Source organism: Cibotium barometz, chromosome 58, assembly GCF_041138505.1.
Source record: "Cibotium barometz isolate CiBa-2024 chromosome 58, ASM4113850v1, whole genome shotgun sequence".
Taxonomy (NCBI): Eukaryota; Viridiplantae; Streptophyta; class Polypodiopsida; order Cyatheales; family Cibotiaceae; genus Cibotium; species Cibotium barometz.
The window spans coordinates 16,907,408-16,932,564 of NC_141103.1; the positions used below are offsets into that span (position 1 = coordinate 16,907,408).

General features: G+C 49.2%; 1 protein-coding gene across 1 annotated transcript in view; it reads left to right on the forward strand.

The window, feature by feature from the left end:
- LOC147605971 (vacuolar protein sorting-associated protein 54, chloroplastic-like) overlaps window positions 1–25,157 on the forward strand; it is a 70,667-nt gene that overhangs the window by 27,534 nt on the left and 17,976 nt on the right. The window lies entirely within an intron of this gene.

The window sequence follows — 25,157 nt, forward strand, 5'->3', positions numbered from 1 at the left end:
CCATATATTTACTTGTACATTTGGCCCCCATTTGGGCCTTGTAACGGCATTCTTTGTATTTGGTCCGCCGGGCGCCCCATAAGTTGGGCACCCGCCCATATTAGACCTAACCCTAACTTTACCATTGTATCTCTATAAATACGAGGTCTCCCTTGAGCCTCAATAAGACATCAAGATATTCTTGAGCATTGTGTGAGTTCTCTCTCTCTCACTCTTCTCTATCTCCTCTGCACTTCCTTGGCTGCAAGCTCGTGTTTGAGTCATTCTCCTCCAACAACTGGTATGAGAGCTATGGAGGGAAGCTGTATGCAGAAGCTATGGAGTTAGAGGTGTCTTCCACCACTTGACTACGGGATTGTCTGCGTTTTTCGCGTCAAACACCTCCCTTCTATCATCAATCTGGTGTGTTTTTTTTCTTTCAGAGTGCTGCTCTGTTTTTTTTTAAACGCAGGAGCCTGTTTTGCGTTTTTCTTGCTCTTCCCCTCTCCTGCGTTTTCTGCTCCACTCTACGCTGCCCTTCTGCTGCGTTTTCCTCTCCCCTGCTGCCCCCTTTGCTGCGTTTCTGCTGCTGTGCTGCTGCAATCAGCAGCGTTTGCTGTTCCCCACGGCCACCAGCAAGCAGCCCGGGCTGCAGCCAGCAGCCCCACGGCCACTAGCAGCAGCCGACGCTGCCTCCAGCAGCCAGGAACTACGAGCAGCCCCAAAGACAGCAACATACTGCCCCGGATTCACTTCAGCTTCAATATAGAGCTGCCCCGGTCCTCTTTTGCAGTATCTCCGACTGCCCCTCGGGTTTACATCGACATCCGGTGATTCTCTTCCGCCGTCTTCTTCACTTGAAGTTGTTTCATCAATCTACGAGCATCCTACTGTCAACCCGTATCTGGTACATAACATCTTGCTATTGCTTACTTTCTGAAGTGTCAGTTTGATAAGTCATGGCGTCTACAAGTGATCTTAAGGGTCTACTAGAGATTAAGAAGTTTGCAGGCACTGGGTTTGATCTTTGGAAGGTGAGGATTCAGAATATCCTCTATCTGCGGGAATGTGATACTGCACTTGAGCAGTTCAAACCCGCTGCTATGACAGATGATGAATGGGGAGTCCTGAACAGAAAGGCCGTTGCCTATCTCCAGATGGCTGTGTTGCTGATGAGGTTCTTGTTGACCTCAAAGGGCTGACAATAGCCTATGCCGTCTGGGAGAAGCTGAGAAGCACCTATGAGATCACCACGCCAGTGAACCAGGTACATCTCATCAGGAAACTCATGAATATGCAACTTGATGATTCTAAGAATGCAGTAGAGCATATTACTGCTTTCACAGGGGTGCTTAATCAGATGCAGGATTCTGGATTGCCTGCTTTTGATGATAAGTTGAAAGCTATCTTTTTGCTCACTACTTTGCCTGACTCTTGGGAGACACTTGTGGTGTCACTTGGGACAAATCCCAACCTAACTTTTGATGGAGTCAGGGGTGCTATTCTCAATGAAGATATCCGGAGGAAGACCTCAGAGACTAGCGGTTCTGCAAATGTCTCACGAGGGAGGACGACCAAGCGGGGAAATACTACTACCAATTCAAAGGGTAGAAGCAAGAGCAAGGGCCAGCAGTCTGATGTTACATGCTACCAGTGTGGTTGTAAAGGCCACAAGAAGCCAGATTGCAAGTTTTACAAGATGGAGCAAGACCGGAAGAAGAAATTCAGTCATTCAAATGACTAAAAGAAGGAAAAAGAGAGTAATTCCAGCAAAGCAGAAGAGTTCGAAAAGGACAAGAGCAAGGCCAATGTGGCCTCTGGTGTTGTCATAGAGGAACTGTCTGACTCAGATGATGTGCTATGTGTTTTTTCTGCTAATGCTCTTGATGTTCATAACTTGCATGTCACAGAACCAGATGTTATTCATGCCTTGATGTATGAATCTGATGTGCTTTCACAGACTTGGATTATTGACACGGGTGCCTCTTTTCATGTAACTCCTATCAAGGAGTGTTTTGCAACTTTCACTGCAGGCTCCCGAGGAAAGGTGTTCTTGGGGAATGATCATGCTTGCAATATTGAAGGCATGGGCACCGTGAATTTGACTTTGCAGGATGGTAGTGAGTTTGTGCTGCCAAATGTGAGGTATGTGCCTGGTTTGAAAACCAGTCTCCTGTCTGTGGGCCAGCTTGATGCCTTGGGATACACGGCCATATTTGGAAATGGCACATGGAAATTGACCAAAGGCACAAGGCTGATTACAAAAGGATGCAAGAAAGGAACATTATATAGCCTTCATGGTCAGGCTTTGTCTGGTAAGTTTATTGCTTTTGCAGAGGTACGCTCCCACATGGAGCTTTGGCATAAGAGACTTGGCCACATGAGCCAAAAGGGTCTCTCCATTTTGTCCTCCTTGAACAAGTTTGATGCAAAAGGAAGCAAGCTTGATTTTTGTAATGATTGCTTGTATGGGAAACAGAATAGGAGTTCTTACTCCTCTCGTGCCTCTCGCAAGGCTGAAAAGTTGGACTTGGTCCACTCTGATGTATGCAGCATGCCCATTAAATCTAAAGGTGGTTCAAAGTACTTTGTGTCTTTTGTGGATGATCACTCACGAAAAGTATGGATCACTTTGTTGAACTGCATTTCAAAAGTTTCATGCATTTGTTCATACTCAAACTGGAGTGAAGATTAAATGCTTACGCACTGACAATGGGGGTGAGTTTGTTAGTACTGAATTTCAGAAATTTTGTGATGATAATGGCATTAAGAGGGAACTTACACCCCCCTATAGCCCCTCTTCAAATGGTGTGGCTGAAAGGTATAATCGTACACTGTGTGAAAGAGTTCAATGCATGCTGTCCACAGCTAATCTCTCTCAGGATTTTTGGGGAGAAGCCTTGAAAACTGCAGTTCATGTTTGCAATCGATCTCCACACACAGCTTTGAAAGGTGGAATCCCTGAGGAGGTTTGGTCTGGAAAACCGTCCTCATATGACCACTTACGCATCTTTGGTTGTGATGCATATGTGCATATCCGCAAGGAAGACCGGAACAAGCTTGATGCTAAGTCCGAGAAGGGCACCTTCGTTGGCTACGGTGATGAAGGTGAGATGGGCTACCGTGTGTGGTTGCCATCAACCAACAAAGTGGTTCGCAGCCGGGATGTTGTATTTTATGAGGCAAAGCTGCTCCGTAATGTTTGTGCCTCTCATGGTGATCAGAAAAAGGTCAAATTTCAGCAAGGGCAGCCACCCATTGATGCTGAAAATGAGCCCCAGGATGCTTCACAAAGGGCTGAACATAATGAGTCCGTGATATTTGAGCCAGAAGAGGTTGGACAGCCGCTTCATGCTCCTGGAGGTGTAGGGCAGCAACCCCTATATGCTGAAAATCAGGCTGTTCGTGAAAACCCGCAGCCTTTTGATGCTGAAATTATGATTCCTCCCGATATTGACCCCCAACCTGCCAATGATCATTGGGTACGGAGGTCTACTCGTTTTCGGAGGGAACCTCAGCGTTTTGATCCCTCTTTGCAACATGTTTTGCTTACAGATGAGGGTGAGCCTCTTACTTTCAAAGAGGCTAAGTCTTGTGAACTCCGAAACAAGTGGGAGCATGCTATGCAAGAGGAGATTAAGTCTCTACATGCAAATGACACTTGGGACTTGGTTGAGTTGCCCAAAGGAAGGAAGGCTATTCCTAACAAGTGGGTGTACAAAGTCAAGACAGTTGACGGCCAGCCTAAGTATAAAGCCCGCCTTGTTGCTAAGGGCTATGCTCAGAAGGAAGGGATTGATTTTCAGGAGGTCTTCTCTCCTGTGGTCAAAATGACCACCCTTCGTGTTTTGTTTGCTCTCACTGCTGTTTTGGATTTAGAACTGTATCAGATGGATGTAAAGACAGCTTTCTTACATGGTGATTTAGATGAAGAGCTGTATATGAAGTAGCTTGAAGGCTTTGTCATTCCTGGCAAAGAACATCTGGTTTGTAAGCTGAAGCGTAGTCTCTATGGGCTGAAACAAGCCCCGAGGCAGTGGTACAAAAAGTTTGATGCTTTCATGCTTAACCAGAAGTTTAATCGTAGCCATGCAGATCATTGTTTGTATACTAAAACTGATGCAGATGGCAGCCCAGTGATACTTGTGCTGTATGTTGATGACATGCTTCTTGCCGGGAAGAATAAGAGCGTTTTGGAAGCTCTTAAGGACCAGCTGAAGTCAGCCTTTGCTATGAAGGACTTGGGTTCAGCTGAACATATTTTGGGTCTTCGGATTAGACGGGACAGAGCACAGAAGTTGCTTTTCCTCTCGCAGGAGAAGTATATCCAGAAAGTCCTTGATAGATTTAACATGGCTGATTCTAAGCCTTTGGGTGCTCCATTGCAGCCCTATGTTAAACTATCCAAGGATGATTGCCCAAAAGATGATGATGCAGCCAGTACTATGCGTGGGATCCCTTATGCTTCTGCTTGTGGATCTCTTATGTATGCTATGGTTGCTACACGGCCAGACATTGCTCATTCAGTGGGAGTAGTCAGTCGTTTTATGTCCAACCCGGGCAAAGCACATTGGGATGCTATAAAGTCTATTTTGAGGTACTTGAAGGGGACACAGAAGAAATGCCTTATGTATGGTAAAGGTCCACTTGAGGTGCAGGGTTATTGTGATTCAGACATGACAGGTGATTCTGATACCCGCAAGTCTACTAGTGGGTACATCTATACTCTTGCAGGTGGTGCTGTTTCTTGGTGCTCTAGACTCCAGAGGATAGTTGCACTTTCTACTACTGAGGCCGAGTACATCTCCGTCACAGAGGCTTCTAAGGAGGCCATTTGGTTAGCATGCCTTGTCACAGAGTTTGGATTGCCAGAGAGGGCTCCGGTCCTTGGTTGTGATAGCCAGAGTGCCATATACCTGGCTAAGAATGCCATGTTTCATGCTCGTACCAAACACATTGATGTACGGTACCACTTCATCAGATAGGTGCTAGATGATGGTTTGGTCAGTTTGGTCAAGATTGGCACTCATGAGAACCCTGCAGATGCTCTCACCAAAAGTTTGCCAAAAGCACAGCTTGATATGTGTCTACAACGGGTGGGAGTTACATAGCTTCACTTAGAGGAGCTTCACTGGCCCTTTAAGTGGGAGGTTGTTGGCTATAAAGTCCCAGTTTCGCCTCCGGACCTTGATCATCGCGTAGCTCTTTTCGAGAGCTTCGCGGCCATATATTTACTTGTACATTTGGCCCCCATTTGGGCCTTGTAACGGCATTCTTTTTATTTGGTCCGCCGGGCGCCCCATAAGTTGGGCACCCGCCCATATTAGACCTAACCCTAACTTTACCATTGTATCTCTATAAATACGAGGTCTCCCTTGAGCCTCAATAAGACATCAAGATATTCTTGAGCATTGTGTGAGTTCTCTCTCTCTCACTCTTCTCTATCTCCTCTGCACTTCCTTGGCTGCAAGCTCTTGTGTTTGAGTCATTCTCCTCCAACAAGTGCCATGCAGGCGTGTGTTTACTGGAGAGTAATCTTTCTTAATTAGTGTTGAAGGGGGGTAAATCCATCTGCTGGAACGAACTGATCTAGTATAGGCTCATCCTGGCTGCATCCATGCCCTAATTATGGATTTATATATGTGAGATGTTACCTAGCCATCTTTCTCTCTCTCTCCCCGCCATCTTCTCTCTCTTCGCCGTCTTCTCTCTCTGTGTGCTGTGCCGCCCTGTTCTGGCTGTGCACACCTGGCCCCACCTGTTTCTGTCTGCGCTGCGCCACCCCTTCTGAGGCCACGCTGCGTGCGACCCTCTGCCTCCCTTTTCCCACCCACCCTTGCTCAGGCCCCCAAGGCAGCAACATAATCTTCTCTCCTCCTTGCAGCACACCACTGCCCTGCCTGCATACCTCCCGTACTCCGCTTCATGGGCCCAACCCGCTAGTACTCTACTACTAGGGACCGGCACGGAGGGGACCCCTTCAGTCCAAGAATGGAGGGCTCTCCAGACACGCACCAGAGGTGAAAAAGAAAGGAAATACAGTACAGTATGGAGTAATACACAGAAGATCATGGATTCCCATGTTAAGGCAGGAATGATAGCCATGAAGGAGGTATGCAAGTTGCGGGACTTGGAAATTGAAAATATGCAGAAGAAGCTTGGAGAAATACGAGGGGAAGATGAGTTTATGTGCATGTGGCGCACCTCCATGCAAGAGGAAATGGATAAATGGAAAGCAGAAATGCAGGCCTAGTTGATGAGCCGGTTAAACGAGATGCGGGGAGAATTGATTAAGATGGTGGAAGCCAAAAACAGCCAACAAGCCCTGCTCATCATGGGGTTAGAGGCCCAAGTCGCTGCACTCAAAGCAGAAAACAATAATCTGAAAACATGCATGCTGTACGAGGAAGGTGAAATTCAACCATCTCTTAATGATGAGCTGAATATGCTTAGGGAGCAAGTGAAGACCCTCCAAGAGGAGGAGGAGAAAATTGCTAGTGAGGCAGCCACATGGGCTGAAATGATCCAAAAGACATAAAGGCAGGTGGAGGAAGCGGGCAATTGGATCGAGCTCGCCAAGAAACAACAAAACACACCCTCAACCTTGAACATCATCAATAACATGCCTGAAGAGGAGAAGAGATGGAAGATCCGAGCACCACATGTGAGAGTGGTGGGATGGAAGGAAGGGGCCTCAATGAAAGAAGATGCCATAGCACTATGCAGGAAGATGGGAATTCCCGACACCCCCTTCGTCAAGGGATGGAGAGTGGGCAAGGGCACCACAAAGGAGCGCGCACTCATCCTCAAGTTTGAGGGTTTGTAGGTGAAGCAGGCATTCCTCACCAAAAGGCGGACCTTAAAGGGCGAAAAGACTTATCTTGAGGATGGCCTCACACCAGCCTAGGTCGCGCACAGGAGGGAGTGCATGCCACACATACTAGAAGCGCGGAAGGTAGGGAAGTGGGCAGTGTACAGAGATGGGAGGGTGATAATTACCGAGCGGTGCTCTCCATGATGGTGCACGACCTATGAGACCATGCTAGAGATTGCGGTCTGGAACTGCAATGGTGCTATGCGGACAGATGCAAGCCTGTTTGAGGAAACATTTAGAGGGCGTGACATGGTACTATATACAGAGACACCACAATGCCAGGGGAGCCAACCTCCTGAGGTGAGGGGATATAGATGGGAGTCTGTCCACTGCCCACAGCCATGCATAGCAGGAGGCACTCGAGGCTTAGGAGGAGTGACCATATTATACAGAGAGGAGCTACAGCATGTGATACAGGTGGTCAGACGAGATGAGGATGCATAGTTCATGTGGGTGAGGATCATGACAGAGAGGGCTCGAGACATCTACCTTGCAGTGTGCTACTTTGCACTAGCCACATCCAAATATGCCACCCATGGGGAGTCTCCATACTTGCTACTTTATGATGATATATGAAGTTCTCCAACCTAGGGGATATCCTCCTTGCTGGAGACTTCAATGCCTGCACCGCTAGTGCATAGGTACCTTTCTTCGAGACAAATGATCCCATATACCAGGAGATCGACATGGTGGGCACGGATCTCGAGCGGACATCACAGGACATGGCAACCCACACGGACTATGGGGAGCATAGCTGCAGACATACGGCACATACGGCACATACGGCCATTCGTTGTTGAGTACGGTACATCGCAAAAAGTATGAATCAATCCCTGGTAAAGTTTCATATGCGACCCTATGTTTTATGCATAAAAAGTTCATATTACAGTGAAACATGAATATTAAAATCGAGTCATGACACTAACAAATGTTAAAGACCTTTACTTCAAAAATTCAAACTGTGGACACTATACAGTGCACTGTAGAGACCAACGAGTCACATATCACAACTTGCAATATTGAGACTTTCATAGATGATTAAAAAGAGACATTAATAATGCATATGATGGAAGTGCAAATGCAAAGTTGAAAGTCTTAATGCTCGGAAGTTGGAACTTGGGATCAAATGCTACACGAGACAATCATAGAGAAGATAAATCATAAGAGATGCTAGAGAGTGGGCACTCAAAACTAGAGTCTAGAGGGTTGAGATAAATCATAGGAGTAAGGATTCATGAGTCATTCGTCATCCTCGTTTCCTTCCTCCGCATTGGAGCTAGAGGACAATGAAGCATCCTCCTCATCCTCATTTGCCTCGCAATCATGCTCATTACAATCCTGACCTTCATGAACAAAGCATCCTACATGGTTATTCTCTATACCCATATCTTCCACAATCTCTTGTGTTTCCTCTAAGGCAATCAACCTCTCATCATCTTTCTCCTTGTTGACCATCTCCAAAGTCACCTCCATCTTGCATGTCCTCTAGCCTTGATCTTCGATATGAGTTGAAGCTTGGTGTGTATGTACACCAACTTCTTGGTGTTGGATGGCTTCAGCCTGTTCCTTTTCTTGGTATGTATAAAGAGAAAAAGGACTCTAGTTTCTCTCACATGGTGAAGCCGTGCTCCCTTGAGAGAGCACACGAATAGCTAATATGGAAAGCTTCATATGTCGGTGGCTTGAAGCTCGGTCCCACTTCACCAATTGCTTTCACCATGTCCAAAAAGTAGTAACTTCTCACTTTGTAATGAGGAATGTCCTTTGCATAAAAGAACCTCCTAGTGGCGATTGTTGCATTCCTTCTTGCTTGTAGGTGCTGTCACCATTGAGCTATCTAATGGTCCTCTTATCTTCTTGTGTGAGCTTTGGGCTCTGGATGAGCATACTCCGTAGTGGTGCTCCATCGCTAGGACTGGCACGGCGTGATTCGTAGTGCCAGGGACGGGTGGATTGCACACGGTGTATGTTTTTGGATTACCACCGCTAGGACTGGCACGGCGTGATTCGTAGTGCCAGGGACGGGTGGATTGTACACTGTGTGTGTACCTGGAATTGACTTTCCGGTGGGCCTGTTGGTGCCCGGAAATGTCAAGTATTGTGCAAGTACATGAACGGAGATTATCCTTTAACAATGTTGCATTGTGCACTCATGTTTGCCTGCCTTTGAAATGTTTTCGCGTGAACTGGTTTCGTTTGCATGCTTGACATGTGTGTCTAGCTCAGGGGTCGGGGACGCCCTCCCGTGAGCCGTGGAATGCCTTGTCTTCTGATAGGTTTTGTGGCGTGTGAACAGGTGGGAAATCCTTATTTTAATAAGAGTTTTAAGTTATAAGTCTTATAACTTACAGGTTTCATACTTCATTAAAAGTAGGTGGACACTTTATAAGTGTGGGCACCTTCTTTTGGCCTGGGCACCCTTTTATAGCATGTGGGGTGGGGGTTGGCCACCTACCCCACCTACCACACCCAATCCTTTGCATGGGAGGAAGGCGCCTCACTTCCAGCCCTCTCCCTGGCATTTTGGAGGAAGAAAACACAACTGCTTGCTGAGATTTAGAGAAAACAGGCTGGAGCACTCATTTTTTTGCTGATTCTGGTCGTACAGCAGGTACAACAGCAGGTACAGCAGGTATAGTACCATCATTATTTGCTGATTCTGGTCGTACAGCAGGTACAGCAGGTACAGTACCATCATTATTTGCTGATTCTGGTCGTACAGCAGGTACAGCAGGTCAAACCAGTGGGGTTATCCGCGTGGATTTAGGACATACGCATTTCCTACAAGTGGCCCAGGTTGTTTCACTCTTCCTACTGGCTGTACGGTGGCTCCAGAAGATTTTCATCGCGAAGAATGAGGAATTCTCCTGCTCTCCTATGTCTGGACTCCTCTTCCATTCACCGAGTCAACTCCATGAGGGTGCCCCATCGCTAGGACTGGCACGGCGTGATCCGTAGTGCCAGGGACGGGTGGATTGCACGCAGAGTGTGACTCTGGAAGGTGCTATGGACGGGGCAGCCCTTGGTGACTGCAGACTCGGCATCAACAAACATGTTTGGGTTTGATACTTTGTTTTTTTCATCGTGCATTGCTTATTGGAAATCTGGCCTTGGGCCCGTGTACTTGTAACAAATTCTCCCAAGTAATAATAACAATCCTTGGGGGGGGGCCGGCCGTTCCGGCCTCAGTGTGGTGTCATCTATCTATGCTCAGAGTTGTTAATTACTTTTTATTGCTACTTTGTCTTGTGCTATTGTCTTTTAAGAGTGTATATTAAAGTGCTAACTGGAGAAGTGAGTCCAGGAAGGGGTGACCCCTGCTTGGGTCTCGTTTCAGTGGTATCAGAGCACGGATCTTCCTTTTTCTACATTGGGAGACGATCCAAAGGCTTCCTGACTACTCTCCATTAGTGACTTTACTCTTATTATGGCTAGCCAAGCAAGTAGCAAGGAAGTGCCAAATTCAAAGGGGCACTCCAGTGGAACACAAGCAAGTGGACGGATGCCTTATGCCCGTGATCATGTATGGTTGGGACAGCCGTCCCGTGGCAAGGAGAAAATGCAAGAGCAAGAGCAAGAGCCAAGTGCCATGAATGCTGAAATTCAGCGTATGCGAGAGCTTCTCCATGCCAGGGAGATGGAATTGGCCAGCCTACGTGAGGACCCACACATTCAACAAGTGCTAGATGCAAAGAAAAAGGAGGCAACCGTCTTTCAAGACTTTGAAGCTTTGGCTCGTGGATCAGGGCTGAAACCTCGTGAGCTAGCTCTTTCATTCTTAGTGGAAAAGGGTGATGTATTGCAGGGCCAGGATGGGGAGCTTGTTATAAAGAGAACTCCATTGGTGGACATGCCTGGGATAGCCTCTCCAAAGCTGAAATCTGCTGTCCACAAAGAGGAGCCTTCCATTACATCCCGACGTGATTCTACCTTACATGGGAGGCATAGCCATGCCTATGAAGGTAACATTACTTCCAGAGATGATCGTTACAAGCCTCACTCTTCATCTTTGCAGGTTTCTCATGGGCTTAGAGAGCACCGACATCCCCGTACTACTACTTTACCTGTTGAACTCTCCCGTGAAGAGCCATTTCTTCATGCTCCCATTTCCACACCCTCTCCGGATTATGCTTATGCTGCAAGAGATAGTGGTGGGGCTACACACATGCATGCAGGTACAGCACATGCTTCACGTCCACGTATGCCACCTAAGTATGCAGGAGCATCTATGGATGCCAGGGCTGATCCACATGAACGTGGAATCAAGAGGACGCATGGGGATTATGAGCATCATGTTCATAAGCAAAAGGAATTCAAAGCCGGGGACAAATCCGTCAAGTTCGAGACATATCATGGTGAGTTTGATGCTTCCAAGGTTATGTCATTTGTTTCCCAATTTGACATTGCTTTTAGTGATGAGGATTTTTCAGAAAAGTCCAAGGTGAGGCATGCCAGCATGTTCTTGAAGGGCACGGCCGCTCATTGGTGGCTTGCCGAAAAGCTCTCAGGCACTCCCGTGGACACTTGGGCTGAATTCAAAATTAGATTCTATGTCCAATTCTTACCCCCTAATGCCAAGAAGAACATCCGCAAGAAGTGGGATTGGGTTAAGCAGAATGAAGGTGAGTCAGTTCATGCTTATGTATCCAAGTTTTGGAAAACACTCTTGGAAGTTTCCCCTATTATGCAGGTAAATGATGAGGAACGCAAGAGAAAGTTTGAATCGGGACTCCAACCGGTTTATCAATCGGGCTTGGAGTTGTACCCAAACCACACTCTACAACAGCTCATTTCAGCTGCTTTGGCCACCGAACAATTGGAGCAAAAGCTGAAGCAAAATTATAGAGATGGACATGCTCAAAAGGGGAAGGACAAGGCTGTCCCAAATCTGCATAAGGGTGGACAGCCACCTAAAAGGGACTCCAATGAAGTTAAGGGAGCTCCAAAAGCTGAAAGTACCTCAGAGAAGAAGCGTCCCAACAAAAGGCCTAACTATGGACTTACTCCGGAACAAAGGGTGCAATATATACGTGACGGTAAGTGCTTTTCTTGTGGTAGTAAAGATCACATGGTCCGGCAATGCCCAAAGAAAGCAGGCAAAGAGGATGCAAAGGAAACCAAGGTTAATGTGCATATGGTGCCCGATGTACAGGGCGGAGATTGAGGCCGGAAGTGCATTTGTTGGCAAGAAAGTCAAGGTCACACCCCTTATTGGCAAGCTTCGCATGCATATTCAGGGATATTTGGACCATGAGAACTTCCTCATTGCACCATTAAATGGGTGTGATGTATTGCTTGGAAAGCCTTGGCACTCCCGTCTTGATCCTCGCAAGGCTTACAAGACCAACCGGATCACATTTATGCATAGGGGCAAAGAGCATGTTATTGATGCCGGTGTGGAAGGGAATTCTATCCCTATTGTATCCTACATACAAATAAATAAAGCCATGAGAAAGGGTCTTTGCTCGTACATGATTTTTGTTCGTGATAGAGTAGACCATGTTGATCATTCTCTTGATTCTCTCACATGTGATAGGCTGGAATTTTTGAAACAATATGAAGATTGCTTTACAGATTCACTTCCAGGGGAGCTACCACCACCACGGCCGGAGGATCATCGTATAGACCTTGTGCCTGGCAGTTCTCCACCAAATAGGCCGGCATACCGTGTGAGTGCATCACAGCAGGAGGAGATCATGAAGCAAGTCAATGAGCTCATGCAAAAAGGTTTGATCCGCCCTAGCTCTTCACCGTATTGCTCTCCGGTACTTCTAGTGCAGAAGAAGGATCTCTCTTATCGTATGTGTGTGGATTATCGGGCTCTAAATAAGCTAACCATCAAGAATAGGTTTCCTATTTCTCGCATTGATGATATTTTGGATAGATTGGATGGCTCGGCATATTTCAGCCGGATTGATTTGAAGAGTGGATATCATCAAGTACGGGTAGTACCAGAGGATGTGCATAAGACCGCTTTCAGGACAGCATTTGGTTTGTATGAGTATCTTGTTATGCCTTTCGGTCTTACAAATGCTCCTGCCACTTTTAACCGTATGATGGACAGGATTTTTAGAGATCATCGATCTTTCACTGGAGTTTTCTTCGATGACATCTTGGTTTATTCCAAGAGTGAAGAAGAGCACAGAAAGCATTTGGCCATAGTCTTTGAAGAACTCCGAAAGCATAGACTTCACATCAATGCTAAGAAGAGTGAGTTCTTCCTCTCCGAAATTCATCATCTTGGGCATATTGTTTCTCAAGATGGCATACGAATGGATCCCGCCAAGATTGAGGCTATCAAGAATTGGCCTGAACTCAAGTCAGTGCATGAGGTTCGTAGTTTTCTTGGGTTATGCTCATACTATAGACGGTTCATATGGCATTTTGCTTTGATTGCTGCCCCTCTTCATCAGTTGACAAAGAAGAAAGTCCCCTTTCAGTGGACTTCATTGGAAAGCAAAGCTTTCTATTCACTAAAGGATGCAATCATATCTGGGCCCGTGTTGATCATTCCTGACTTGCACAAGCCATTCTTTGTGGAATGTGATGCATGTGGAGATTGTTTAGGTGCTGTCCTAAACCAGGAAGGACACCCCGTGGCATTTGAGAGCCGCCGTTTGCGTGATACGGAGCTTTCTTTGGGGATCTATGAGAAGGAGCTATTGGCAGTGATTCATGCATTGACCATTTGGAAGCACTATCTTCTGGGTGCAGAGTTTATGGTGAAGACCGACAACCAAAGCTGACGGTATTTTCTCACACAAACTAAGCTCTCAGAGAAGCATATGCGGATGGCAAATTTCCTCTCTATGTTTCATTTTCAGATTGTGCATACACCGGGAAAGAAGAATGTGGTGGCCGATGCATTGTCTCGAAGGCCGTATGTAGCTTCTATCTCAATTGCCTCTCATGGAGACTTGTCGTCTATGCAAAATAAGTACCATATAGATGCTGATTTTTCAGATTTATGGGCTGATTTGGTGGCTGGTCATACTCATGCATCATATGTGATCAAAGATGGGTATCTCCTTAAAGATAATTGCCTTTGTGTGCTTACAGATTTGAGGCAAAAAGTGTTGGAAGAATGCCATGCTCCACCGTATGCAGGACATAGAGGTATTCTACCTACTACTCATATGGTTGAACGCTACTTCTTTTGGCCAGGGATGAGGAAGGACATTGAGGCTTATGTACGTGCTTGCCTCATTTGCCAAAAGGTCAAGTTTGATCGTCAGAAGTCTCCTGGATTGCTTCTACCATTGCCTATTCCCTCGCAGCCATGGGAGAGTATAGCTATGGATTTCATCATGGATTTGCCTCGCACTCAGCAAGGTAATGATGCTATATGGACTATCGTTGACCGGTTTAGCAAGCAAGCTCATTTCTTGCCGGTCAAGAAAACGATCAAGGCAGATCATATGGCAAAAGTTTTCTTATCACAGGTATTCAAGCATCATGGTATGCCTAAATCTATTGTGGGTGACCGTGATCCTCGAACTACCAGTCTCTTCTGGAGAGCACTTTTTGACAATATGGGCGCAAAGCTGAATTTTTCATCCGCTTTTCATCCTCAAACCGATGGTCAAAGTGAAGCAGCAAATTCAGCCGTATTGGACCTTCTCAAATGCTATGTAGCTGATCAAAAGACTTTGTGGGAAAAGTATTTGCCACGACGGTGCATGCTTCTACTGGGAAGGCTCCCTTTGAGATAGTTTATGGCAAAGTGGTATTGCCTCCCATCCTACGTACTAAGGATGAGATTTTTGCTGCTGATGACTTTGTCAGGGACTTGGATGTTGCCTTTGCACAGGTACGGACAGCCATAGCCCGTTCTCAAGAGAAGCATAAGAAGGCTGCAGACAAGCATAGAAAGCATTTGGATGTCAAGGTAAATGATTGGGTATTGCTGAAATTCGAAAAAGCTAGACTCCGTAAGAGATCTGGTAAGGAGGGGATGTTTCCCAAGCTCTCATCCAGGTATTATGGGCCTTTCAAGGTCATTGAGCAGATCAATGAAGTTGCTTTTCGTTTAGCATTGCCATCCCATTGGAAGATACATAATGCTTTCCATGTTAGCCTCTTACGAAAGTATGTGGGTCCGGAACCAAGTCTTCCTATCATTGAGGATCCACCAGAAGTGGATGAGTTGGAAGAGATTTTGCAACCAGAGCAGATTGTGTTTCATAAAGAGCGTAAGCTATCTGCAGGCAAGCTTGTAAGACGCTATTTGGTGAAGTTCAAGAACTATCTCCCCATTGATGCTAAGTGGGTTGATGAGGACTACTTCAAAGATTATCCGCAGCTTCTCCATGACTATTTGGAAGCTTTTCAGTTGCGGACAACTGTTTAGAAGACGGGGAGATGTCACCATTGAGCTATCTAATGGTCCTCTTATCTTCTTGTGTGAGCTTTGGGCTCTGGATGAGCATACTCCGTAGTGGTGCTCCATCGCTAGGACTGGCACGGCGTGATTCGTAGTGCCAGGGACGGGTGGATTGCACACGGTGTATGTTTCTGGATTACCACCGCTAGGACTGGCACGGCGTGATTCGTAGTGCCAGGGACGGGTGGATTGTACACTGTGTGTGTACCTGGAATTGACTTTCCGGTGGGCCTGTTGGTGCCCGGAAATGTCAAGTATTGTGCAAGTACATGAACGGAGATTATCCTTTAACAATGTTGCATTGTGCACTCATGTTTGCCTGCCTTTGAAATGTTTTCGCGTGAACTGGTTTCGTTTGCATGCTTGACATGTGTGTCTAGCTCAGGGGTCGGGGACGCCCTCCCGTGAGCCGTGGAATGCCTTGTCTTCTGATAGGTTTTGTGGCGTGTGAACAGGTGGGAAATCCTTATTTTAATAAGAGTTTTAAGTTATAAGTCTTATAACTTACAGGTTTCATACTTCATTAAAAGTAGGTGGACACTTTATAAGTGTGGGCACCTTCTTTTGGCCTGGGCACCCTTTTATAGCATGTGGGGTGGGGGTTGGCCACCTACCCCACCTACCACACCCAATCCTTTGCATGGGAGGAAGGCGCCTCACTTCCAGCCCTCTCCCTGGCATTTTGGAGGAAGAAAACACAACTGCTTGCTGAGATTTAGAGAAAACAGGCTGGAGCACTCATTTTTTTGCTGATTCTGGTCGTACAGCAGGTACAGCAGGTACAACAGCAGGTACAGCAGGTACAGCACCATCATTATTTGCTGATTCTGGTCGTACAGCAGGTACAGCAGGTACAGTACCATCATTATTTGCTGATTCTGGTCGTACAGCAGGTACAGCAGGTACAACAGGTCAAACCAGTGGGGTTATCCGCGTGGATTTAGGACATACGCATTTCCTACAAGTGGCCCAGGTTGTTTCACTCTTCCTACTGGCTGTACGGTGGCTCCAGAAGATTTTCATCGCGAAGAATGAGGAATTCTCCTGCTCTCCTATGTCTGGACTCCTCTTCCATTCACCGAGTCAACTCCGTGAGGGTGCCCCATCGCTAGGACTGGCACGGCGTGATCCGTAGTGCCAGGGACGGGTGGATTGCATGCAGAGTGTGACTCTGGAAGGTGCTATGGACGGGGCAGCCCTTGGTGACTGCAGACTCGGCATCAACAAACATGTTTGGGTTTGATACTTTGTTTTTTTCATCGTGCATTGCTTATTGGAAATCTGGCCTTGGGCCCGTGTACTTGTAACAAATTCTCCCAAGTAATAATAACAATCCTTGGGGGGGGGCCGGCCGTTCCGGCCTCAGTGTGGTGTCATCTATCTATGCTCAGAGTTGTTAATTACTTTTTATTGCTACTTTGTCTTGTGCTATTGTCTTTTAAGAGTGTATATTAAAGTGCTAACTGGAGAAGTGAGTCCAGGAAGGGGTGACCCCTGCTTGGGTCTCGTTTCAGGTGCCAAGCGTTTGCAAGCTTGCCTTGGACTTGACTAGCTTTAGACACTTTTTGTCTCTTAAATGAAGGACCTGCAATGTTACTTGCATTGGTGGAAGCCACTGCTTCTCCCAAATCATTCACCTGAGCATCAATGTCTTCACATGCATTCGTAGAGACTGCACCCACATGCAATCTTCTACATACATCTTTTGCATTCTGTGGACCATTTGTACATTTGCCAACTCCTGACGTGCAATGCATAAGATATGAGCTCGAATGCGCAGAGGCTCCCATTCCATTGATGGCCACAATATTTGCATTTGACAGTAAACATCCGCTTCCCAATTCGCGCATAATGGTGACATGCTCTCATTGGAGTCCTTTGGGTCTAAACATTTCAATCTTTTTTTTTTTTCGGAGAAAAGATCCTTTCATTAGTTATATAAAAATGCCCGTAGGGCTACAAAAGATCTCTCCTGCTCATAAGAGAAACAGAGCAGCGAATACAGCATGGCAGCCCGGGAGACTCTCCCTAGGTGCTGCAAAATACAAGCATCAGTACAAAGGACTGAGAGGCTAAATCATACAATGGGGGGGGGAAGAGCCAAACAGGTGGCCTGTAGTGCCAACGGGGGGATCCCGTGTGTAAGGTGTAGAAAGGGCCACAACGCCAAGTGGTGTGAAAGGCCTGGCGCCGCAAGATCGCCTCATCCGAGTCTCCCCGGATGCGGTCGTACTGTCCTCGCAGGGTGTGGATCAACTCCTGCCAAATCCCCCGTACAGTCTCTGCTGGTGGCTCCAATCTCTCCTCAAAGGCCGTAAAGCACCGGGCCCTCCAGGTGAACCAGATGGTGAGGCTGCTGAGGAGCTTCCATCGTAAATCCCTCTCCTGTGTCCAGCTGGCGGACGAGAAATCCGGTGCCGGAACCAGGCGAGGCTGGCCCCTAATAAATCTGATGGCCTGACTGCCCTGCTCCATCTCATAGCCCATAGCAGGCCCTGACGAAGTCGACCAAGCAGCGGCACCCCACGTAAACATACCCTCTGGAGAGAGGGGAGCCAGAATACGCAGCATCCGCAGCCAAATCTGCTGTGCCTGAGGGCAATCCCAAAGGCAATGTCTCTGTCTCCATAGGGTGGCCGCATCGGACGCAGGCCGCCGGAAGACCGCTGTAAACAAGCCAAGTACCAACTGCTGAGCCCCTGTGGGCGACCAGCCACTGAAAAGTCGAGATCCTGCGGGCCTGTCGACTAGCCCAAAGCCGAGCCCAAAAATCCTCCAGGAACTCCTATGAGAGTCCCTGTAGCCGCCAATGCCTCGCTGCCGCTGGAGAGATCGTCCTCCTTGCCGTCAAAATATGCCGCCCCAGCCTAACAGTATACTGGAAAAAGGTAATCTCTGTGGTCTCAAGGGATGCATAAGGATCATGCCACTCGTACTCCCCGGGGTCTCACTGTAGCCGGGCCAAGGGACGCGCTGCATATGCCCATATGCGCCAATCCGGGAGCACATCAGCAAGGTCGGGGTCAATATGCCACTTCCGAGAAGCGGCGGCCACTACCCGAATCCTCTGAAAGGTGCACTCTGCAACCAAAGGCGACTCCACCTCCACTCTCTGGAGTCTGCCCTCATCGTGAATCTCATAGTAGAGGCAACTGCCATCCTCAGTGCAAGCTCTGACAGCAATCAGGATCTCCAACTGTGTAAAGGCTCCCATCCACCGTGGGGCCACTGGCTCGAGAGGCGTGAACCACTCCTCTGTGATGAGTGCCTCCTGAATATCATCCCTCATAATCAACCCCCCTCTGAAGTGACTCAGCCTCTCCACCTGGATCTCCTCTGGGAGACTGCAGAAGGCCTGCCAGTCTCCAAAACTACGAGCTGGGCCTGCCGCTAAAGGCCCCCAGGCTAGACGAGGCCGAGAACCCAGCATATGACCCTGCTCTGTGCGAACCGCTGGGCTCCAGATGAGCGGCTGTTTGGCCCGCTCCTCAACACAAGAAGGAGGTCGTTGAGAGAGCCCCGGTCTCAGCAGCTCCCAAGCTCTCAGGATACTCAAAGCAAATCTGTCCTCCCATCCTCTATTGAGGCCTGTCCTCCTCATCTCTATGAAGATCCAGCGAATCTCTGGTGCCCAAGTGTCCCCTGCTGGGGGCGCCCGAGCCTGCAGCCGCTGCAAGAGAAGCTCTTTCCAAGGCTCAGCGCCTGGAAGCAACCCCCGAACAATAAGCTTCCCCAATAGGGCTCTACTCTGATCGACTGGATCTATAATGCCCAAACCTCCCTGAGCCAGCGGAAGTGTAATAACTGCCCATGCAACCTTTGCCCGAGCTGGTTGACCGTCCCGCCCAGACCACAGAAAGTTTCTGATCAGCCTCTGTACCTGGCTGATGCAAGAGCTCGAGAAGATCCAGCAAGACGTAATGTACCACATGGTCGCTAACAGCACCTGATTTGCCACCACCACCCTCCCAGCCAAGGATAGTCGAGCTGTACTCCAATACAAAAGCTTCTTCCGAATGCTCAGAAGAAGCGGGGCAATCTGCTGCTCAGGTGACAAATCTAGGCCAATCTGGCATCCCAAATACCGCACTGCTGTGCCTGGAGGAATCCATCTAAAACCGGGGTCCGGGCTCCATGCCGGAGTGGGAGCACTACTGATCCAAAAGGCCACTGTCTTGCGCCAATTGATCAATGCTCCCGAAGCTGCACTAAAAACCTGGAGCGACTGCTCTGCCCGAAGAAGATTGGCCTCTTGGCCATGCAAAAATAAGCCCGTGTCGTCTGCAAACTCAGCATCAAGCAGGTCCTCCCCCTGGACTGGGAGCTGAAGTCCTCTCAAACCAACCTCCTCTGCCGTCAAATACATGCTCATAGCCTCCGCAAAGAAGAGAAAAAGAAAAGGGGCGAGGGGACACCCCTGACGGACTGATCTGGTCAGCTCAAAACTCGGCCCCCATCCTCCTGCAATCAACACCTGGCTGCCAGCTGTGGAATACAGAGCCGCCACCCCTCTGATCCATCCTGGCTCAAAGCCCAGGCGAAGCATAGTGCCCTCTAAGAAACCCCAATCAACTCTATCGTATGCCTTCTCAAAATCGAGAAGCATCACGACCAAGTCCTCGCCAAGAAATCTAGCTCGGGCCGTCGCCTCCCAGAAAGTAAAGATGTTATCAAGGATAGTGCACTCCTTGACAAATCCTGTCTGAGTAGCATGAATCAACTCCCCCAGGAAGGGTTGGATCCTCAAACTCAAGGCCTTTGCTAAGACCTTGTAGACAGTATTGAGGATCGTAATAGGCCTTCAATGCCGAATATCATCTAATACTCCCTCCCCCTTGGGGATAAGATAGATCAAGCCCTCTGAAAAGCTGTGCGGCATCACCCCAGTGTCCAAAACATGCTGAAAGCCCCTGCGGAGGCCTGGCCCCAAAGGGTCCCAATAGCGCATAAAAAAGGCCGGCGTCAGTCCGTCCTCCCCTGGGCAACTATGTCGCGGCAGGACCCTCAAGGCCTCGGCAAGCTCAATCTCTGACAAAGGCGCACCTAGAACTGTACGCATACGGTCCGTGACCCTCCTCTGCACATGGGCCCACACAGTCTGTCTGCAAACATCTCCATCCTCAGTGGCTGGCTCCGCTGAAAGCAGGTCTCTATGGAATGCAGTGGCAATGGCTCTGATCTCCCCGAGCTCAGTAGCTACCGATCCATCCGGTCTACCAAGTTGGCGGACTCCTGCTCGCGCATGACGGGGTCCAGTGATCTCAAAAAACTCTCCAGTCACTCTATCACCAAGCTGCGTCCACTGAGAGTGGGACGCCACCCACTCACATGCAGGCTGCTGCTCCTGAAGGCGCTGTAGCGAAGCAAGGTTGCGTCTCAGCCGATGCTCCCGCTCGCGAATCTCTCCCAGCCGTGTCAAAGCTGCAGCATGCAGAAAAGAGCTAAGATCGATGAGTCCCTGGGCACACTGGCCAGCTGCATCCTGGTCAGAGCATTGACTATCATGCCAGGTCCTCTCAATGTCCTCAGCGAGACTGGGATCTGTAAGTACCCTCTCTGGGATCCTCAACTGCAAGTTGGGCTCCCGTATCCTCTCCTCCAATGTCAAGATAATTGGCGCATGATCTGAAAATGAGGTGCCAGCGAGAATGCCTAACCAGTCGCCCACATAAAAGCGATCAATCCGTGATAGATTAGTCCCTCCCTGCCGGCGATCCGACCGAGAGAAACTAAGACTGTCCTGAGACCGGGAGAAAGCCCCATGTTGCCATGCATCAGTGATCCTCAGTGACATGCAAAACCGGTCCCAAGCTGCAAGCTCCGTGCCGTGCACTGTAACATGACTGCCTCCCACCCTATCTGCCGGGTCCTCAAGCATGTTGAAGTCTCCCCCGACACACCAATGTGCGGCCTCTGGCAATGCATCCGTAACCTGGGTCCAGAACTCTGCTCTGGCACTAGCATGATTGGGCGCATAGACGTTGAGCACGCCCAATAGCTCATCATGCATCCTCAGAATGACATACTGTGCTCTACCAGGCACAATGATCCCTCGATCCACAATGGCCTGCCGCCATACATCTGCAATGACCATGCATACTCCTCCCTGTCCACCCAACGGACCAAACCCTGCAGACCAAAAAGTGTCCCATCTACCAGGCATCACCGAACCATATCTCCGGATCCTGCTCTCACCCAAGTGATGCTCCTGCATCATCAAAATATCAATGCTGCCACCAACCAGGCATCTCTGAAGCTCCTGCCTCAAGCAACCATGATAGCGTATAAAATGTGCTCCGCCAAGGCCCTGTACATTCCATGAGATGATCCTCATGGATGCCCTGCTGAGGTGGATGCTATCTCAGCCGTACGGCTGGCCTTCGCAAGTGGCTTGGATGGAGAGTAGTCCCCATCCGAGCGGCTGCGAATCTGCCCACCCGGTGTACTGCAAGAATCCCGGATCAGGCGCCAGGGGCTGTGGCCCATGGCGACTGCCTCCCGCTCTGACAGAGCAACCTCGTGTACACACACATATCCAGGGTCGCGTGCTAAGTCTGTCACTATGCGAACGACCAAATGCCGAATCCCTGAGGTATCCACACTCCCGGGATCCAAGAAAAAATGAGCCAACTCCCAAAGTTGGCCTATCACATCTGTCACCTCTAGATCGCTCATGTGATGAGAAAACTCAACTGCCTGAGTCTTCAAAGTGCTGAGAGCGAGCTCTAGAGTCCACTCCCGGTCGCAAGGGCCACATAGAGGGAATGAGAAGGCCACCGCTGAGTCTAGTGCCTCCTCCCCGCGGGCCGGAGGTATCACTACATGAACTCGGATGGGTGCTGGCTCATGGGGGCCCTCTGCTCCAAAAAGCCGTGTGAAGGCATAATCAAAAGCCTCCGAGCGCTGTCTAATGCCAAGGCGACTCAGCCGATTGCGGATAGATGAAATCCGTGAAGCCCGAATCGGCATAGTAGGTCTCCTTTGTGATGCTCGAGCGAGGTTAGTGCTCAGCGCCCTCCGGACTGCAGGTGAACGCCAGGGGACTGCCAGGGCCTCCCGGGAATGTGAGGCGGGTGGAGGGGGAGGAGGGGGGGGGGGGGGGGGGCGAGGGGGGTGGAGAGGGAGCCGCTGCCGAAACCGGAGCGGGGACGGGAGGAGGCGATGGTGGAAGCGAGGCGGTGGGAGGGGACGGGGGTGGGGGGGGTGAAGGAGGGGGTGCTGGCATCTCCTGGTCCTCAGTCGTCGCCGCGGGGGTCTCCTCCTGGAGGGGAGAAAAGCTGTTCCTCACGGGAACCCAGTGAGGCTGAGACTGTGGTTGCTGCTGCAGCGGTCTCTGGGCGTGCTGCTATGGCTGTCTCCCTCGGCGGCGCCCCTGTCCAGGCTGCCACTCCGAGGTCTCTGTGGCCTGAGCAGGTGTCCCGGAGGCAGCCTGTCGAGCCGAATCTGTGGGCGGGCCATCAGTAGCCTGCTCTGTGGTGAGGGTCGGGGTCTCCTGCGAGGGCAGGCCTTGGCCAGATGGCCGACCTGCCTGCAAATGAAGCACTGATTCGGGAGACCTGAGAACTCCACTCTCTGGTCTATCCATCCCCCCCCTATCCTAGGTAGCTGAATTACCTTAGGAAGGGAGGAGATGTCAGACACCAACACTCTGACCGAAGGTAGCCCAGCTGCTCTGGCCACCACTGAAGTTGCTGAGGGGCCAGTCTCTAGTACCGAGCCCACCAATGCTCCGAGCCTAGAGAGGAGCGGAAGATACTCCCGGCGGAGTCCAGGGAAGCAAACTATAACATGGAAAAGGCGCTCTCCCTGCTCCGCTGCTGGGTCAAATCCATGCTGCCAAGGTCTGAAGAAAGCCCGAGCGTCCCTGATGTCAAGGGGACTCATAGCAAGGACCTTGGCAACGCTCTGAGCGGCCTCGTGGTAATGTCTCCGGCCCAGTAGCTGTACGTCCAGGATCTTGCCCACATCTACAAGAAGGGGGGCCTGAAGAAGATCCCTGATCTCCCCTCTGCTGGGGCGAGTGCCGACTATACGGCAGATGGTGGAATGAGCCTGGAGGTGTTCCACCTCTGCGGTGAGGCTCGCTTCCTCTTCTGGTGAAAGAGAAAGCCTGATGGGGGTGTCCTCAGGGGCGGGCGAGGGGGCTGCGGATGAGTCCCTCTGAGGCGGGGCGGGAGGAGCCTCCATCAGAGTCTGAAGCTGCGGCGAAGGCGAGGCGAAGGCGGGATCCTGCTAGAACCGAGTTGCACACAGAGAGGCGGAAGACGGAGCAAAAAGGAAAACAAAACCCCCTGGGGGCGGAAGCAAGAAAAAGGAGGGGGGAGGGGGGGGGGAGAAGGCGAAGGAAAAAACCCTAGGGGGGGACGGGCGGGAGCTGCGCGCAAGAGGGAGGGGAGGAAAGCGATCGGCGGAGGGGATGGGGCGCTGCAGAGGGGAGGAGGGCGCGATGAAAGGGGGGGGGGGGGGGGGGGGGGGCGAAGGTGAGAAAGGGCGGCGAGCAGAGCAGGGCGGCGGCAGCGAAGGCAGGCGGGAGGGGGCGCAGCAGCGAATGCAGGCGGGGGGGGGGGGGGGGGGGGGGGGGGGGGGGGGGCTAGTGGAAAGGCGGCGGGCAATGTTGGGCGCAGCAGCGAAGGCAGGCGGGGGGGCAAGGGGAGGCGTGAGGAGCAAGGGGAGGCGAGGGGGCGAACAGGCAGGGAGGGCGATAGGCGCAGTTGTGCAGGCAACGCGAGCAGGGAGGGGGAGCGGGAGCTTCAGCGAGCAGTCGATTTAAACATTTCAATCTTGATAAGAAAAATATCAAATCATGCCATTAATAAACTAACAAAATTTGGGGCTGCTTATCTTTCAATTTGAAAGTTTACACATCAATTTTGTTTATGATTTGAAAAAAGCCCCAAATTTGACAGAGGTCAAATTTAGGGCTTTTCTTAAAATAATCATAAACAAATTGATCATAGCCTTAAATTAAGGCTATAATTGTTTCATTTTTATGAAAACCCCCATCAAATTTAGAGCTTTTACCTCAGAGCTATTACATTAAGGCATCTAGCTGAGAAATTGATAGCCAAAAAAAGCCCCAAATTTGACAAAGCCGAGACATTAAGGCATCTAGCCAAGAAATTGATAGCCAAAAAAAGCCCCAAATTCGACAAAGCCGAGATAAGTAATCTCCATCCACAAGAATATGGGTCTGTTTGTTGTGGTGTCTATAAATGAAATTATGAAAATTTAAATAAAGATAAACAGTTCTCTATACAGAAGATAAAATAAGATTGGTGTTCTTCCACAAACCTGCAATGCATTTAGTTCAATCAGGTTGAGTAAATTTGTATTTGGAGGACATAAGGCCAAGGCATCAAAAAGTCTTTCCAAGACACTACAATACAGCTTTGTCAAATTTGGGGCTTTTTTTGGCTATCAATTTCTCGGCTAGATGCCTTAATGTAATAGCGTGCACTATCAATTTTTACGAGTCTTTTAAAAGAAGCCCCAAATTGGACCGAGATAAGCTCTCAAATTTGGGCCTTTTTATTTTGCTAACAATTTTTGAGCTAAACGCTCTAAATTGGATACAAATGTATCAAAAATTTGGGGTTTTTTAATGAAATTAAAAAAAAAAGTTCAATTATGGGCAGATTTCATGCCAAATTTCAGCCCCAAATTCTTTGAAGTGCCCAATGCTCACAATGCACATTGCACAAGATGCCAAGGTGTGAACTTGGAAGTGTGCTGTTAAAACCTAACACTGAACAATGTGCAGGCTACCAATTACCACAAAAAACAACGTGGTTGAGGTTTGAAAGTTGAGCCTTGCGCAATACGTAGACGGTAGGTAGTATGTACATAGAGCGTGAACGGGCGGATGCGCAGAAGCACCTTCAAGTACTCCTTATTGTCAAACGCAAATCTCCAGCCATGTAT